The sequence below is a fragment of the Hyperolius riggenbachi genome, chromosome 4, assembly GCF_040937935.1.
Source record: "Hyperolius riggenbachi isolate aHypRig1 chromosome 4, aHypRig1.pri, whole genome shotgun sequence".
NCBI lineage: Eukaryota > Metazoa > Chordata > Amphibia > Anura > Hyperoliidae > Hyperolius > Hyperolius riggenbachi.
Genome location: NC_090649.1, coordinates 115,952,108 through 115,968,720, shown reverse-complemented (window position 1 = coordinate 115,968,720; position 16,613 = coordinate 115,952,108).

Here is a 16,613-nt window from a genome sequence, read left to right as displayed (position 1 = left end):
CCATCACGTAATTACAGTGTATCTAACACTGTAATTACTGTCCGCATAGAAGGAGCCCGGGCAAAGCATCTTTGAATCTGCAGCCAGTCTCCCCATTGGTCCGCTGTCTGAGCCATTTTATTGGTTCAGACAGCGGACCAATGGGGAGCCCGGCTGCAGATTCAAAGATGCTTTGCTCGGGCTCCTTCTATGCGGACAGTAATTACAGTGTTAGATACACTGTAATTACGTGATGGATTTTGCGGCGAGAGGCGTCGGGTGATCGGCGGCGGTACGTATGACAGGGGAGCCTTTGCAGAGCTGCGCGGGGGCTTCTAAACTGTGCGGCGACCCGACGGGTAGCTCTGGGGGTCTCCTTATTAAAGGAGACCCCCAGATGCTGCGGCGACGACGTGCGTTAGCTAGTTTAGACCTGCTTTTTGCAGGTCTAAGCTAACGCTCATGTCTGCCGGGAAGCATCGCTTCCCGGAGGCATGATAAGGGTAATTGGATTCCGTGGTAAGAACTCGCTGGGCGATTGTATCGCCCAAGCGAGTTCTTTTCCGCCTGGGGGGGTCTAAAGTTTAATTAGATTAGGCGATGCCCCCATCGCCTAAGTTAAGAACTCGCCAGTGCTTAGAGCTGGCGAGTTCAGCAATAGAATATGGCCCTATATGTGGTAAACAGGTCACTTTCATCTATTTATCTGAGTGAGTGTAGCTATTTGGTCACTTATTGAAAAGGTGACCACATAACACGAAGACCCCCATCCACACACACACACACACACACACAAACACATTCACACTAGCCATCCCCTTGGACTGAAGCCGCCCAAGACACAGGCCTTTGTGTCTTTTTTTAGAAATTTGGCCCTGAGAGTATTAGGATCTTTCTAAATAATTCCTCCCCATTCAGGAATGCTACAAGCCTGGCCACCCACCCTGCATGGATAACGAAGGTGTTAATAACATTTGAGGGGGAGGTATGATTTGAAGGAAGATTTGTTTTCTTGTTCTCTTCACAACTTTGCCATTGCTGTTTTTAGCTACTGTCGTGCATTAGTGTTGACAATTGGAATATAAGTGATTTGATATATGCTACATTTTACCTTAATAATTATGTTACTGCAACCTTAATTACCATTATGTTATCTTTTTCTCCAATGAGAAATGCTGCTTCTAATTCCTGCATAAACCTCTCTGTGCTTGACTGTAAGCTGTTTACTTCACATAGCCAAAGATTTATTTCACGAGTTACTTGCATGGTCTTTTTTGTGTATTTATCAATAACCAATCCTCACATTCTAAGTTAAAAAGGTAAAAGGGCTATAAAAGATTCTGTGGATAAAGAAAAACTCAAAAAACAGCCATGCATGTGAACTTGCCGTGTAGTATTCCCATCGTCTAAATGGAACAGAGCTTGTGCATTAATATCTTGATGACTATGTTGCATATTCTTTGTCAGAAAACTAAAACTACTACCCCCCCCCCAAATAAATAAATAAATAAAAATAAAATAAAAACAAAACAAAAAATAAAACAAACAAAATAAAACAAATGCTTTCATTTTTTAGCTGTTGATACAAAAAGAATAAAAACATCCCCAAGTGCATTGAGCAAGTTAATATATGACACTAGCTGATTGCCCGGCGTTGCCCGGGTATGTATTTGGCTGGTGTTGGCTCCGCCTACTTTTCTAACCCTAACACACAATTGCTCACTGACCAAGTTTGTGAGCTTTGCGGTCTTTGGTATCAATAATCTGCATTGAACTGAAACAAATCTGATTGAGTGTGTGTGGCTCCACCCCCTTTTCTGAATTTGAACCCCAGTCACCCAATAACCAACTGTATCAGGTTTGAGGCCTGTGCCATTAACAGTTCAAGAATGGTAGCAATTAAATATTCCCCTTGAAAAGCAACAAGTGAAGTTTGATTCACTTTTGTAGGCTCCACCCACTTTTCTGAATATTAATCCCAGTCACCCAGTGACCAACTGTGCAAAGTTTAAAAATCCTGCCATTAACAGAATGGCTGCAGTGTACATTTTCCCAGTGAAATTTGTATTTGTCTCCACCCACTGATGACCCGGCGTTGCCCGGGTATGTATTTGATTGGTGTTGGCTCCGCCCACTTTCTAACCCTAACACACAAACACTCAATGACCAAGTTTGTGAGCTTTGGAGTCCTTGGCATCAATAATTTGTATATTCCCATTCCCATCCCATTCCCAGAAATTAAACAAATCAGATAGGCTGTTTGTCGCTCCACCCCTCTCCAGCATTTGAACCCCAGTCACCCAATGACCAACTGTAGCAGGTTTGAGGCATCTGCTATTAACAGTGTAAAAATGGCAGCAATTTAAATATTCCACTTGAAAATCAACAGGTGAATTTTGATTGGCTATTATAGGCTCCACCCACTTCCATGAATTTCTCAGTCGCTCAGTGACCATCTGGGCAAAGATTGGGAACCCTGAAATAAACAGTGTAAGAAGGCCTGCAGTTTACACTTTCCCAGTGAAATTTGTTTTTGGCTCCGCCTACTTTTTGTAACCTGGACACAAAGTCACTACTCAATGCCCAAGTTTGTGAGTTTTGGGATCCTTGGCATCAATAATTTGTATTTTCCCATGAAATGAAACAAATCTGATTCACTGTTTGTGGCTCTGTCCCCTTTTCTGAATTTGAACCCCAGTGATCCAATGACCAACTGTGCCAGGTTTGAGGCTTGTGCCATTAACAGTGCAAGAATGGCAACAATTTTAATATTCTCCTTGAAAAGCGACATGTGATTTTTGATTGGCATTTTTAGGCTCCACCCACTTTTCTGATTATTAATCCCAGTCACCCAGTAACCAGCTATGCTAAGTTTGAGAACCCTGCCATTAACAGTGAAGAAGGGCTGCAGTTTACAATTTCCCAGAAAAATCTGTTTTTAACTCCACCCACTTTTTGTAACCTTGACACACAGTCACTACTCAATGACCAAGTTTGTGAGCTTTTGGGTTCCTGGCATCAAAATTGTGCTAATGGAAGCAGTTTATCCAGCAAAGAAATCTGGCTGTTTTTGGCTCCGCCCCTTTACTGAATTTGAACCCCCAAACACTTAACGACTGACTGTAGCAGGTTTGAGGCCTCTGTTATTAACAGTGTGAGAATGGCGGCAGTTTCAATATTCCCCTTGAAAATCAATAGGTGAATTTTGATTGGCTGCTGTAGGCTCCACCTACTTTTCCGAATATTAATCCTAGTCACCCAGTGACCAACTGTGTGAAGTTTGAGAGAACCCTGCCATTAACAGTGTAAGAAAAGCTGCAGTCTACATTTCCCCATGTAAAAAGTTAGTTGTTTTTGGCTCTGCCCACTATTTCTAATTTTGACATACAGTCAATGACCATATTTATGAGCTTTGGGGTCTTTGGCATCAATAAGTTGCATTTTACCATTGAAATTAAACAAATCTGATTGGCTGTTTTTGGCCCGCTCCCTTCAGAATTTAAATTTCAGTCTCCCAGTGACTGACTGTAGCAGATGTTAGGCCTCTGCCATTAAGAGTGCATGAATGGCAGCAAAGTAAATATTCCCCTTGAAAATCAAAAGGTGAATTTTGATTGGCTGCTGTAGGCTCCACCTACTTTTCTGAATATTAGTCACAGTCACCCAGTGGCCAACTGTGTCATGTTTGAGAACCCTGGCAATAACAGAATGGCTGAAATCAATCTAACAAATCTGATTGGCTGTTTGTGGCTCCACCCCTTTAGTGAATTTGGATCCCAGTCACCCAATGACTGACTGTATCAGGTTTGAGGCCTCTGCCACTAACAGTGTGAGAATGGTAGCAATGGGAATATTCCCATTGAAAATTAATAGGTACATTTTGATTGTCTGCTGTAGGCTCCACCCACATTTCTGAATATTCATTCCAGTCACCCAGTGGCCAATTGTGTAAAGTTTGGGAACCCTGCAATGTAAAAAATGAAGTTGTTGGCACCGGCCACTTTTTCTAACCTTGACATACAGTCACTCAATTATCAAGTTTATCAGCTTTGGGGTCCTTGGTATCAATACTTTGTATATTCCCATTGAAAAATAAACAAATCTGGCTGTTTGTGGCTCCGCCCCCTTCCTGAATTTGGACCCTAGTCACCCAGTGACCAACTGTACCAGGTTTGAGGCATCTGCTTTTACCAGTATAAGAGAATGTTAGCAGATGAAATATTCCCTTTGAAAATCAAAAGTGGAATTTTTATTGGCTGTTGTAGGCTCCACCCACCTTCAAAAATCTTAATCTGTGACCCAATGACCAACTGTGCAAAGTTTGAGAACCCTGCCATTAACGGTGTAAGAATGGCTGCCGTTTATATTTTCCCAGTAAAAGTTGTTTTGGCTCCGCCCACTTTTTGTAACCTTGACACACAGTCACTCAATGACCAAGTTTGTGAGCTGTCAGGTTCTAGGCATCAAAAATGTGTGAATGGAAGCAGTTTATCCACCAAGGAAATCTGATTGGCTATATGTGGCCCCGCCCCTTTAGTGAACTTTGACCCCAGTCACCCAATGACCGACTGTAGCAAGTTTGAAGCCTCTGCCATTAAATGTGTAAGAATAGCAGCAGTTTAAATATTCCCCTTGAAAATCAATAGGTGAATTTTGATTGGCTGTTTTAGGCTCCACCCACTTTCTTGAATCTTAATCTTATTCGCCCAGTCACCAACTGTGGCAAGTTTGAGAACCCTGCGATTAACAGTCTAAGAATGGCTGCAGTTTACATTTTCCCATTTAAAATGAACGGCTGAAATTTGATTGGCTGTTTTATGCTCCGCCCACTTTTCCTGGATTTGTAACCTCGGTCACTAAGTGACCAACTGTGCCATGTGTGGGGACTCTGGCTCGATTACTGTGAAAATGACAGCCTTTTACATTTTTTCCATTGACTTGAATGGGTGGAATCTGATTTGCTGTTTGTAGCTCCGCCCAGGTGTGCAGGGGGGCCGCGAGACCCCCAGAACATATCATCCCAGGTAGTAAGGGATCTGTATACCAAGTTTCGTTCAAATCGGTCAAGCCGTTTTTGCGTGATCGCGGCACACACACACACACACACACACACACACACACACACACACACACACACACACACACACACACACACACACACACACACACACACACACACACACACACACACACACACACACACACACACACACACACACACACACACACACACACACACACACACACACACACACACACACACACACACACACACACACACACACACACACACACACACACACACACACACACACACATACATACATACATACAATTTTATATATATAGATATTACCATAGTAAACCTGCAGAGAAAACATATGGCTGCACAAACCTAACAGCAGTACATTTTAATATCAAATGGAGTCACAAACCATTCAAAATCAAATAAAAATAGATCCACGGACAATAATACTATATATAGCAAGGCAATCAAATCAGCATACCTTCAAAAAACATGATGATACAATATTAGATCAATATTCAATCATAACAACCAGGGTAAAATAGCCCCAGTGGCATGGATATCGGATATCCAGGTTTCCCAGAAAGTGCAGACAATTATAATAAAGTGCAGTGAGCGTTATAATGCTTTATGATATCTAGACAAAACTAAAGTATTGAAGAAGTGAAACAATTGGTTTCAACTAAAGTGCTAACTGGAGTTTTGTAAACAAAGTGAGGGCTTCTTATATGATACCATGGGCTCCCTTTTATCTTAAAAAAACCCATTAAACTCTGTATATTAAACCTTACAGAAGAAGGTTTGCCCAAATTTGATAAAGCTTTTATTGTAATAACTCTATTTCCCGCTAAGCAATGTCTTGCCTTTTGTTGGTTGTCCCCAGTCTGTTGCACCTTAGAGGATTAAAAGTCCAAGGTGAAGGCCTCCTTACCCTCTTAAAAGCTGGTATAGAAACACAGGACTTCCGCAACAAGTATGCCAGTTTGACATCGTTGGTTAACAAATCCTAACCTCACATTCCTTGTTGTACTATCTTGCTTACAGATATTGAACCCTATCCAATTCACTTTTTCTCCTATGTTTTAAGCCACTAAGCATGAAAATAGAACACATTTTATAGTACTTTCTTAATCACTTACTTTTTAGTACTTTCGCTATTGCAGCGATGTAAAGTTATTTTAAACAGGATGCAAAATGTATCTCCTAGGAGAAAACGTATTAGAGAAAGTTAATTGCATATGGTCCATTCTATTTTACTAATTAGGTAATAGGGTGATGATGATGGTATCTGTCGGAAGGGGTAGTGCCACTTCAGCTGCTGGTTCAGGATGCTCAAAGTGTATTGTGGCCTGTTAGCTGAAAGCAACTGATCTGAGAAAACAAAAGGTTATCTATACACTCATGTAGAACACATACAAGAGAGCCAGCGTTCTTACCTCGAGGGAGCACAGATAAGTACAAATTTCATTTTTTTTCTTAGGGCATAAGTGGCCAGCTGAATTGAATAGTGAAAACCCTCTGAGTCAGGAGTTTATCTCTGTCACATTACTGAAAACAAAAACCAACCGACAGCTGCAAGTGATAGGGAATGATGTCCTAAGCCTTACCTCCAGCTAGCTGGCTGCTCCCATTACTGCACTCTTCTCACACTGTAGCTATTCGCTGTATCTTCCTTCATAAGGCATCTGAGGATATGGACATTCACAAAAGCCCATATTAGTCCTAAGTCTGTGATGGCTGTCTCTCAGCATCTTCAAAAGCTAAGGAACCCTGCATCTTATCCAGTGGTGGCACTGGCAGGCTGTTGTCAGCAGAGATGTATAGCTCAATAAGGTACCATTATTAGTAGTCATTCCTTGTTACTGTTTGTAGTTGTAATGTTAGAAGGGGCTAGACCTGTGACAGTGACAGAATATTCAAAATCAAGTGCAGGGAAAAAATGGAGCAAAATTGCTGCAAACCCGGTGCAAATGTGAAGCAGTTGCTCAGAAGTTCCTCAGAACAACCAATCAGAATCCCTTCTCTGAGTACCTAATGAAAAATCTGCTGCGTAGTTCTCTAATATACCACCTTTTTGTTTTGGAGGATGGTGAAGGGAATTTTTACCAGATCAAAAACATCTTTTATAGAGTGCCCTATAGACCTTTAGGGCTTATTCACACCTAGAGCACTTTCAGGTTTTTTTAAGCGCCGGCGATTTTGAAAATCACCCTAAAAGCGCTTGTGCAATGATTCCCTATGAGAGAGTTCACATATGAGTGGTTTGATTTCCCAAAGCGCTGCCTGTACCATTTTTAAGGTGATTTGCCTATAATGGAAGGTATAGGGAAATCGCAAAGCGATTACAAAAAGCGCTTTGTATAGTGAGTAACCCAGCGCTTTCATGAATAAATACATGGAGCTTGATTCACAAAAGGTGCTAAGTGTTAGCATGCCAGTGAAAAGCTGCTTATCACGTGCAAACGGCCTCTTCGCGCGTTAATGCGCGCGTAAGAGTTTGCACGTGTAAAGTTTAGCGCGCACAAAGTTTTGCGCGCGTAAAGTTTTATGCGCACTACTTTGCGTGCAAAATCAAGCAAGCGTGCTAAGTAGTGTGATAAGCATACTTTGCACGCGAAGCAGCTGATTTTGCATGCGAAGTAGTGCGCGTAAAAGTTTACACGCGCAAACTTTTACACGTTGCAAACTACTTAGCACCCTAGTTTGCACGTGCAAAGCTTTTAGGCGTGATAACTGAGTTAGCACCCTTTAGTGAATCAAGCCTATTGTATTCACAGTATTTTTCAGACTATAAGACGCTCCTGACCATACGATGCACCTAGGTTTAGAGGACAAAAACCAGGGGAAAAATATATATACTAAACCTGGTGCATCCATGGTGAAGGGGCATCTTGTGGATTATGCCCCCATGTACCTCTTGGGTCTCCCTGTGTTTTCCTCTGTCCCCCTTGTGTCCTCCATGTATCGCCCTCTGTCCTCCTTATGTCCTCCTCTATGCCCCTTTGTGTCCCCCTGTGTCCTCCACAGGGGGACACAGTGTGTCCTCCTCTGCATGGGCACAGTACAGGGAGTACATTGCGGCGGGTTGGAGGTGAGTTTAAAAATCACAAAAAATTGCTCAAGCTTGAAAAAACGCAGCTGATTCATAATGTGAACATAGCCTTACACTACATACTATAGGTCTGACAATGGACTGATGTTAGGCTGGGTACACACGTTCAGTGGTGCTCAGCAGAGCTCGAATATTCGAGTAGCTCGAATATTCGAGCTCTTTTTCAGCTATTCGAGCTCGGTATTCGAGCTCCGAATAGCTGCAGCTATTCGAATGGGCTATTTGCGTACACTCGAATAGCCCATTCACTATTCGAGCTATTCGAGCAAACGGCGCTATTCGAGCTCGGTATCGAGCTCAAATAGCGTCATAGCCCAGATTGATGTCCTTAGAGCCAATCAGAGGGCTCCCAGGCCCTCTGACGGCAGCCAATCACAGAGGGGGACCCTGGCCAGCCCCTACCCTATAAATAGCGGCCGCCATGTTACGTTTCTCCGTCCTTGCCTGAGACTTGCATAGAGAGAGAGTTGCTCCTTTGTGCTTTGGCTTAGCAAGAGCTTTATTGTGGTCATTTACCTAGCGTTTTTGCTCACATACACCTCCTATACACACCTATATTGTTGTTAGTTAGTTAGACATTGTATTTTAGTTAGTAGCTTTTGTGTTACATAGAGACAGGCCAGCTGCTGCAGGCTTACAGCTTTAGGCCTCAGGGCCTGCCTGTGTGGGCAGCTGTCCTCCTGTCCTCTGTTTATTTCTCTCTATTCTATACCAGTATTTCTGCTGTCCTTTACTACTGATTGTATTAGTATTGTAGTTATATACTGTAACTGTACTAGGACACTCACTGTCACTGTTCATAGGCTACTAGCTGCTCCTGCGTGTGTGCACTCACTGTCTGTGTACACACTACACACACTCTATTTCCAAGTTCTGATAACTGATTGATTATTGTAATTGAATATTGTAATTAGTTAGTTGTACTCACTGTTACTACTTACTGTACTAGGAGTCTCGGACACTCAGTCACTGTTCATAGGCTACTAGCTCCTGCGTGTGTGCACTCACTGTCTGTGTACACACTACACACACTCTATTTCCTTCTGATAACTGATTGATTATTGTAATTAGTTAGTTGTACTTACTGTTACTACTTACTGTACTAGGAGTCTAGGACACCCAGTCACTGTTCATAGGCTACTAGCTCCTGCGTGTGTGCACTCACTGTCTGTGTACACACTACACACACTCTATTTCCTTCTGATAACTGATTGATTATTGTAATTAGTTAGTTGTACTTACTGACTGTTACTACTTACTTACTTACTGTACTAGGGACACTCACTCAGTCACTGTTCATAGGCTAGCTCCTGCGCGTGTTTGCGCGTGCGTGCACTCACTGTCTGTAGTGTACACACACTAAATTTACTTGTGATTACTACTGATTATTGTAAGTTGTAACTGCTAGTTGTACTTCCTGACTGTTACTACTTACTTACTGTACTAGGGACACTCACTCAGTCACCTCACCCACCAACCCACTCCATTAAAGTACCCCACTTTTCACCCGCCCTTTTAAAAAACTTTTGTCTATACGCCCCAAAACATCGAAGATGTCTGGAAGTGGCAGCCAGCGCGGTTTGGGCAAGGGGAAGGGCAGCAAGGGAATCAGGAGGAGAGGGAGCAGCATTGTGGCAAGCCGCGGGCGCGGGCGCGCCACCATGCACAGTTCCGCAGCAGCAGCAGCAGCGTCAGTGGCTAACATTCCTCCCATAGCCACTGGCCGTGGACGCCTTGGGCGCCGCCCAGCAGGAGCATCTGCAACTCACGCTGCAGAGACACAGCAGCAGCAGCGTGTAGCACCTGCTCCGATTTTCCTCCAGCCGGGTCGGAAACGTCCCATTGAGGAAAAGCATGCAGACACTGTGGTGCAACTCATGACGGAGGATGAGCAGCCCGCCATCAGCTCTGCATCTGAGGCCTCCACCCTCACCACCACCACCACCACCCCTGTTCGCAGCAGCCGCCCAGCAGGGTCTGGGGAGGAGGCCAGTTCACCGTCACTCGCCGACCTGTCATTCAGCAGTCTTTTGACCCCAGGCATCATGAGTAAATTGTCTGCTGTTGTTGGCGATCTTGAGGAGGAGATGCTGATGGGCACTTTGGGGGATGAGGGATTGGACAGCAAGACTGTGGCGACAGTCAAGCAGCCCATCCATGCATCAGGAGAGGAGTTTGGGGGGTCCTCATCCCAGCAGGACATGTTTCAGGAGGGGGAGGATGTTGATGACCCGGTGACAGACAGAGACTGGGTGCCACCACCTCCAGGGGATGTCGTCCTCAGCAGCTCTGAGGAGGAGGAGGAGGATGCTCTTGTGGGCCTTGCAAGGAGGCGCATCATTGCAAGCATTGGCAGCAGCAGTAGGCAGGTCCCACAGCCTGCTGGTGTCTCAGGCTCAGCAGCAGCAGCAGCAGCAGCATCTGCCAGTACCACCACCAGCCGCACCCAAGCCCCCCAAGCCCCCCCCCAAACCACCACAGGGAGACAGGCAGCAGCGCTTCCATGCCGTAGGGGGATGTTTCTGTCACCAATCTGGCGCTTTTTCACCATGCCCACAGTGTACAGCAAGTACGCCACTTGCAACCACTGTCAGCGGAAGTTGAGCAGAGGTGCAGACCCCTTAAAGTTCTGCACCAGCTCGCTCATCAACCACCTCGCTGCGAAACATTTCCACCAGCATCAGGAGTTCCAGAGGCTGAAGGCATCTGGTGCTGGCAGTGGCACCACACCCATCACTGCACAGCCTTCAGCAGCAGCAGTAACAGCAGCCACCCGCCCTCCTGCTCCTCCAGCAGCACCAGCAGGAGTGCGGAAACGCACTGCTCCTCCCCCCTCTGCAACTCCTGCCGCCGACACTGAGGCCTGTTCTGGCAGCCAGTCCTCAGTGGCCTCCTCCGCTGTGTCTGCTGATTCCCGTGCCAGCAAAAGGCCACACCAGAGCCTTTTGAGCGAGTCCTTCCAGGGGGTGGTTAGGGCTCTGCCTCCCAGCAGCCGTCGCGTGCGGCAGCTGAACGGCTTGCTGGCACGGGCCATGTGCTCCCAACTCCTGCCGTACACGCTCGTGCAGGAGGGGAGCGACATTCGTGCGCTGCTTGCTTGCGCAGCCCCAGACTGGCAGCTCCCCAGCAGACACTTTTTCTCCCGCAAGGCCATTCCTGCACTGCACCACTTCGTGATGGCCAATGTGGAGCGAGGGCTGGAGCACGCGGTTGGTGAAAGGGTCCACGTCACCATGGACTCCTGGAGCAGCCGCTTCGGGACAGGCCGCTACCTGTCCTTCACTGTCCACTGGGTCAGCTTGGTGGAAGGGGGTGAGGATGGGAGAGCAGCAGCGGGCACAGCAGCAGCAGCAACACAGTGGGTGGTGCCACCCCGCAGGGTCAGGGGAACTGCAGCAGGTTCCTCCGATCCTCTGCCATCCTCCGGCACACCTGGCCAAACCCCCCGCCTCAGCAGCAGCGTGAAGGCCCGCCACTGCCAAGCGCTGCTGCACTTGGTCAGCCTTGGGAAGACCAAGCTGACGGCAACCCATGTGTTGGCCAAACTCCAGGAGCAGGAGAGGATTTGGCTGACCCCCAGAGGCCTCAGAGTCGGAGAGGTGGTGGCCGACAATGGGGCCAATCTGGTTGCCGCAATAGACAGGGGAAACCTGACCCACATCCCCTGTCTTGCCCACGTGCTGAACCTGGTGGTGCAGAAGTTCTTGCGCACCTACCAGGGGATGGGCGAACTGCTGGAAACGGCAAGGAACGTTGTGCGTCACTTCCGGCGCTCGGCTGCAGCCTGTGCGAGCCTGGAAGACGTGCAAAAGGAGCTGGATCTGCCACGCCATCGGCTGATCCTTGACGTTCCGACTCGCTGGAACTCCACCCTGGCGATGTTGGAGCGTCTGGTTGAACAGAAGCGCGCTGTCAAACAGTACCTTGCCCTGGCCACTGTTTCCGCCGCTCAGAGAAGGGACAAGACCAGCAACATCCCGTCCATCGTCCCCGATGATGACTGGAGGCACATGCAGCAGGTGTGCTTAGTGCTGGCTCCCTTTCTGCAGGCCACTAACATGGTGAGCAGGGACCATGCTATGGTCTGCGAGTGGGTGCCCCTGGTTTGTCTGCTGAACAGGGCCCTCGATGCATTGCTGGAACAGGGAGCGGCAGCCTTGGACCAGCAGGAGCGGCAAGCAGCTGCACAGTCCACCTCTGAGGGGGAGGAGGAGGAGGACTTGGTGGAGGTCCCTGACCTTGCTGCTGATGAGGGGGATCAGCACAGTGCAGCTGAGTTGGTGCGGGGGTGGAGAGAGGATGAGGCTGACGAGGCAGAGGAGGAGGATGAGGACAGCAGCACTGCCGTTGATGTGCCAGCAGACGTGGCCCGCCTCTTCCCAATGGCAGCGCACATGCTGACGTGCCTGCGCAGAGACCCCAGGGTGATCCAGATGAAGCAGAGGGAGGACATCTGGATCAGCATGATGTTGGACCCACGCCTCAAGGGGAAGTTGAGCCAGTTCCTGCCGCCTGCAGGAGGAGACCCAGCGCAACAAATAAGGAGCTTGCAGCAGGCCCTTGTTGAGCGCTTGGAGGAAGCCTTCCCCCAGCCTTCCACCCCCACTGTCCAGCAGCCAGCACAGAGGCAGCAGCAGGTGCCTGCCTGCATCCAGCAGCAAGCGCCCCACAGACCTGCTGTCTCTCAGCCACGAGCTCTACAGGACTGTAGAGGCTCCGGCAGCAGTGACTAGAGAGGAGGTGCATGCAGCAGCATCCTCCACCGGTCACAGCCAGCGCCTGACCCGCATGGTGGCTGACTACATGGGGTCCTACAGCGGGCTTGACAGCGATGCCCCTGTTGATCCCATGGAGTATTGGGTGAAGCGCCTGGAGATCTGGAGCGAGCTGGCGCAGTACGCCCTGGAAGTGCTGTCCTGCCCCCCTTCCAGCGTGCTGTCCGAGCGCTGCTTCAGTGCAGCTGGTGGTGTGGTCACCGAGAAACGCTCACGTCTGTCTCACAAGTCTGTGGACAGACTGACGTTTCTCAAGATGAACCAGGCGTGGGTGGAAGGCGAGCTCCTGGCCCCTGTTGTCGGCGAGAGGGGGACATGAACTGGCTAAGAACCATCGTTAATGTGCCTTACCACCCTTTACCACCTCCTGGCTCCTGCTCACTAAGCCAGCCTGGTTCACTTTGACTATTACGTCGCCTGCAGCCACACATTTTACACCTACAGTGGGCTGCTGTGTACTGCCCTTCTGCTGTCTGTCTGTGTTTCCCACTGCCAAGGTACACAGATTTACCTTCTGCTGCCACTCTGCCACCAGCTATTACGTCAAACAATAGCTATATATCTGTGTAATTTGTTTTACAAACAAAACCAAAAAACCATTAAAAAAAAAAAGGTTTAATTTTTCTGAGGTGCCCGGGTTGAAAACTGTGTTGTCCCAGTTGTGTATTGGACACGATGTGGGCTGCACGACCGCTGTCTGGGACCTCCTGTTGTGTTCATTTACGGCCTGGTATCACCGCTAGGTACCAGGGCTATTATGTCACGCTGCCTGCCTGCTGCCACACTCACACTACTCCTCCATTCCTCCTGCTGCTGCTGCTGTCTGTCTGTGTTTCCCAACGCCAGGGTACACAGATTTACCTTCTGCTGCCACTCTGCCACCAGCTATTACGTCAAACAATAGCTGCTCACATTACTCCTCCATTCCTCCTGCTGCTGCTGCTGCTGTCTGTCTGTCTGTGTTTCCCAACGCCAGGGTACACAGATTTACCTTCTGCTGCCACTCTGCCACCAGCTATTACGTCAAAAAATAGCTATATCTGTGTAATTGGTTGTAAAACCAAAACTACAAAACCATAAAAAAAAAAAAAAAAGGTTTAATTTTTCTGAGGTGCCCGGGTTGAAAACTGTGTTGTCCCAGTTGTGTATTGGACACAATGTGGGCTGCACGACCGCTGTCTGGGACCTCCTGCCTGCTGTGTTTATTTACAGCCCTGGTATCACCGCTAGGTACCAGGGCTATTATGTCACGCTGCCTGCCTGCTGCCACACTCACACTACTCCTCCATTCCTCCTGCTGATGCTGCTGTCTGTCTGTGTTTCCCAACGCCAGGGTACACAGATTTACCTTCTGCTGCCACTCTGCCACCAGCTATTACGTCAAACAATAGCTGCTCACATTACTCCTCCATTCCTCCTGCTGCTGCTGTCTGTCTGTCTGTGTTTCCCAACGCCAGGGTACACAGATTTACCTTCTGCTGCCACTCTGCCACCAGCTATTACGTCAAAAAATAGCTATATCTGTGTAATTGGTTGTAAAACCAAAACTACAAAACCATAAAAAAAAAAAAAAGGTTTAATTTTTCTGAGGTGCCCGGGTTGAAAACTGTGTTGTCCCAGTTGTGTATTGGACACAATGTGGGCTGCACGACCGCTGTCTGGGACCTCCTGCCTGCTGTGTTTATTTACAGCCCTGGTATCACCGCTAGGTACCAGGGCTATTATGTCACGCTGCCTGCCTGCTGCCACACTCACACTACTCCTCCATTCCTCCTGCTGAAGCTGCTGTCTGTCTGTGTTTCCCAATGCCAGGGTACACAGATTTACCTTCTGCTGCCACTCTTCCACCAGCTATTACGTCAAACAATAGCTGCTCACATTACTCCTCCATTCCTCCTGCTGCTGCTGCTGCTGTCTGTCTGTCTGTGTTTCCCAACGTCAGGGTACACAGATTTACCTTCTGCTGCCACTCTGCCACCAGCTATTACATCTAAAAATAGCTATATCTGTGTAATTGGTTGTAAAACCAAAACTACAAAACCATAAAAAAAAAAAAAAAGGTTTAATTTTTCTGAGGTGCCCGGGTTGAAAACTGTGTTGTCCCAGTTGTGTATTGGACACAATGTGGGCTGCATGACCGCTGTCTGGGACCTCCTGCCTGCTGTGTTTATTTACAGCCCTGGTATCACCGCTAGGTACCAGGGCTATTATGTCACGCTGCCTGCCTCATTGACTGCCTGCTGCCACACACTCATCCTCCTCCTCCTGCTGCTGAATTTACCTCCTGCTGTCTGTGTGTTTCCACTGCCAGGGAGCACATACAATGGCGCTTCCAACTTGCGTGCGCCACCAGCTATTTGTTACGCTCAAAAATAGCTGCATTTCTTTAAAAAAAAAAATTTGAAAAGAGAAATAAGTGAAGAAGAAGACGATATAGAAGAAGATGAAGAAGATGAAGAAGAAGAAGATGAAGAAGAAGAAGAAGAAGATGAAGAAGAAGAAGAAGAAGGAGAAGAAGATGAAGATGAAGAAGAAGAAGATGAAGAAGAAGAAGATGAAGAAGATGAAGAAGATGAAGATGAAGAAGATGAAGAAGAAGAAGATGAAGAAGAAGAAGATGAAGATGATGAAGAAGAAGAAGATGAAGAAGAAGATGAAGATGATGAAGAAGAAGAAGATGAAGAAGATGAAGAAGATGAAGATGAAGAAGATGATGAAGAAGAAGATGATGAAGAAGAAGAAGAAGATGAAGAAGAAGATGAAGAAGATGAAGAAGAAGAAGAAGAAGAAGATGAAGAAGATGAAGATGAAGAAGATGAAGAAGATGAAGAAAGAGAAGATGAAGATGATGAAGAAGAAGAAGATGAAGAAGAAGATGAAGATGATGAAGAAGAAGAAGATGAAGAAGATGAAGAAGATGAAGATGATGAAGAAGATGAAGAAGAAGAAGAAGAAGATGAAGAAGATGAAGAAGAAGATGAAGAAGATGAAGAAGAAGATGAAGAAGAAGATGAAGAAGATGAAGAAAAAGAAGATGAAGAAGAAGAAGATGATGATGAAGAAGATGAAGAAGAAGAAGACAATATAAAAGAAGAAGAAGATATAGAAGAAGATATAGAAGAAGAAGATATAGAAGAAGAAGATATAGAAGAAGAAGAAGAAGAAGAAGAAGATATAGAAGATAAAGAAGAAGAAGAAGAAGTATATACAGTACTGAACAAATTTCTGGACACAACTTCTCTTTTCAACTTTTTTTTTTTAAAGGAACATCCCCACATAATCACTTGCTGTTGTTACTTGGAAAAAAAGAGGTTTCTTGCATCATTCACCCTTAACCACTTAAGGACCGCAGTCTTTTCACCCTTAAGGACCAGAGCCTTTTTTCCATTCAGACCACTGCAGCTTAAATGGTTTATTGCTCAGTCATACAAGCTACCATCTAAATGAATTTTACCTCCTTTTCTTGTCACTAATACAGCTTTCTTTTGGTGCTATTTGATTAGTGCTGCGATTTTTACTTTTTATTCTATTCATCAAAAAAGACATGAATTTTGGCAAAAAAATGATTTTTTTAACTTTCTGTGCTGACATTTTTCAAATAAAGTAAAATTTCTGTATACATGCAGCGCGAAAAATGTGGACAAACATGTTTTTGATTAAAAAAAAACCCATTCAGTGTATATTTATTGGTTTGGGTAAAAGTTATAGCGTTTACAAACTA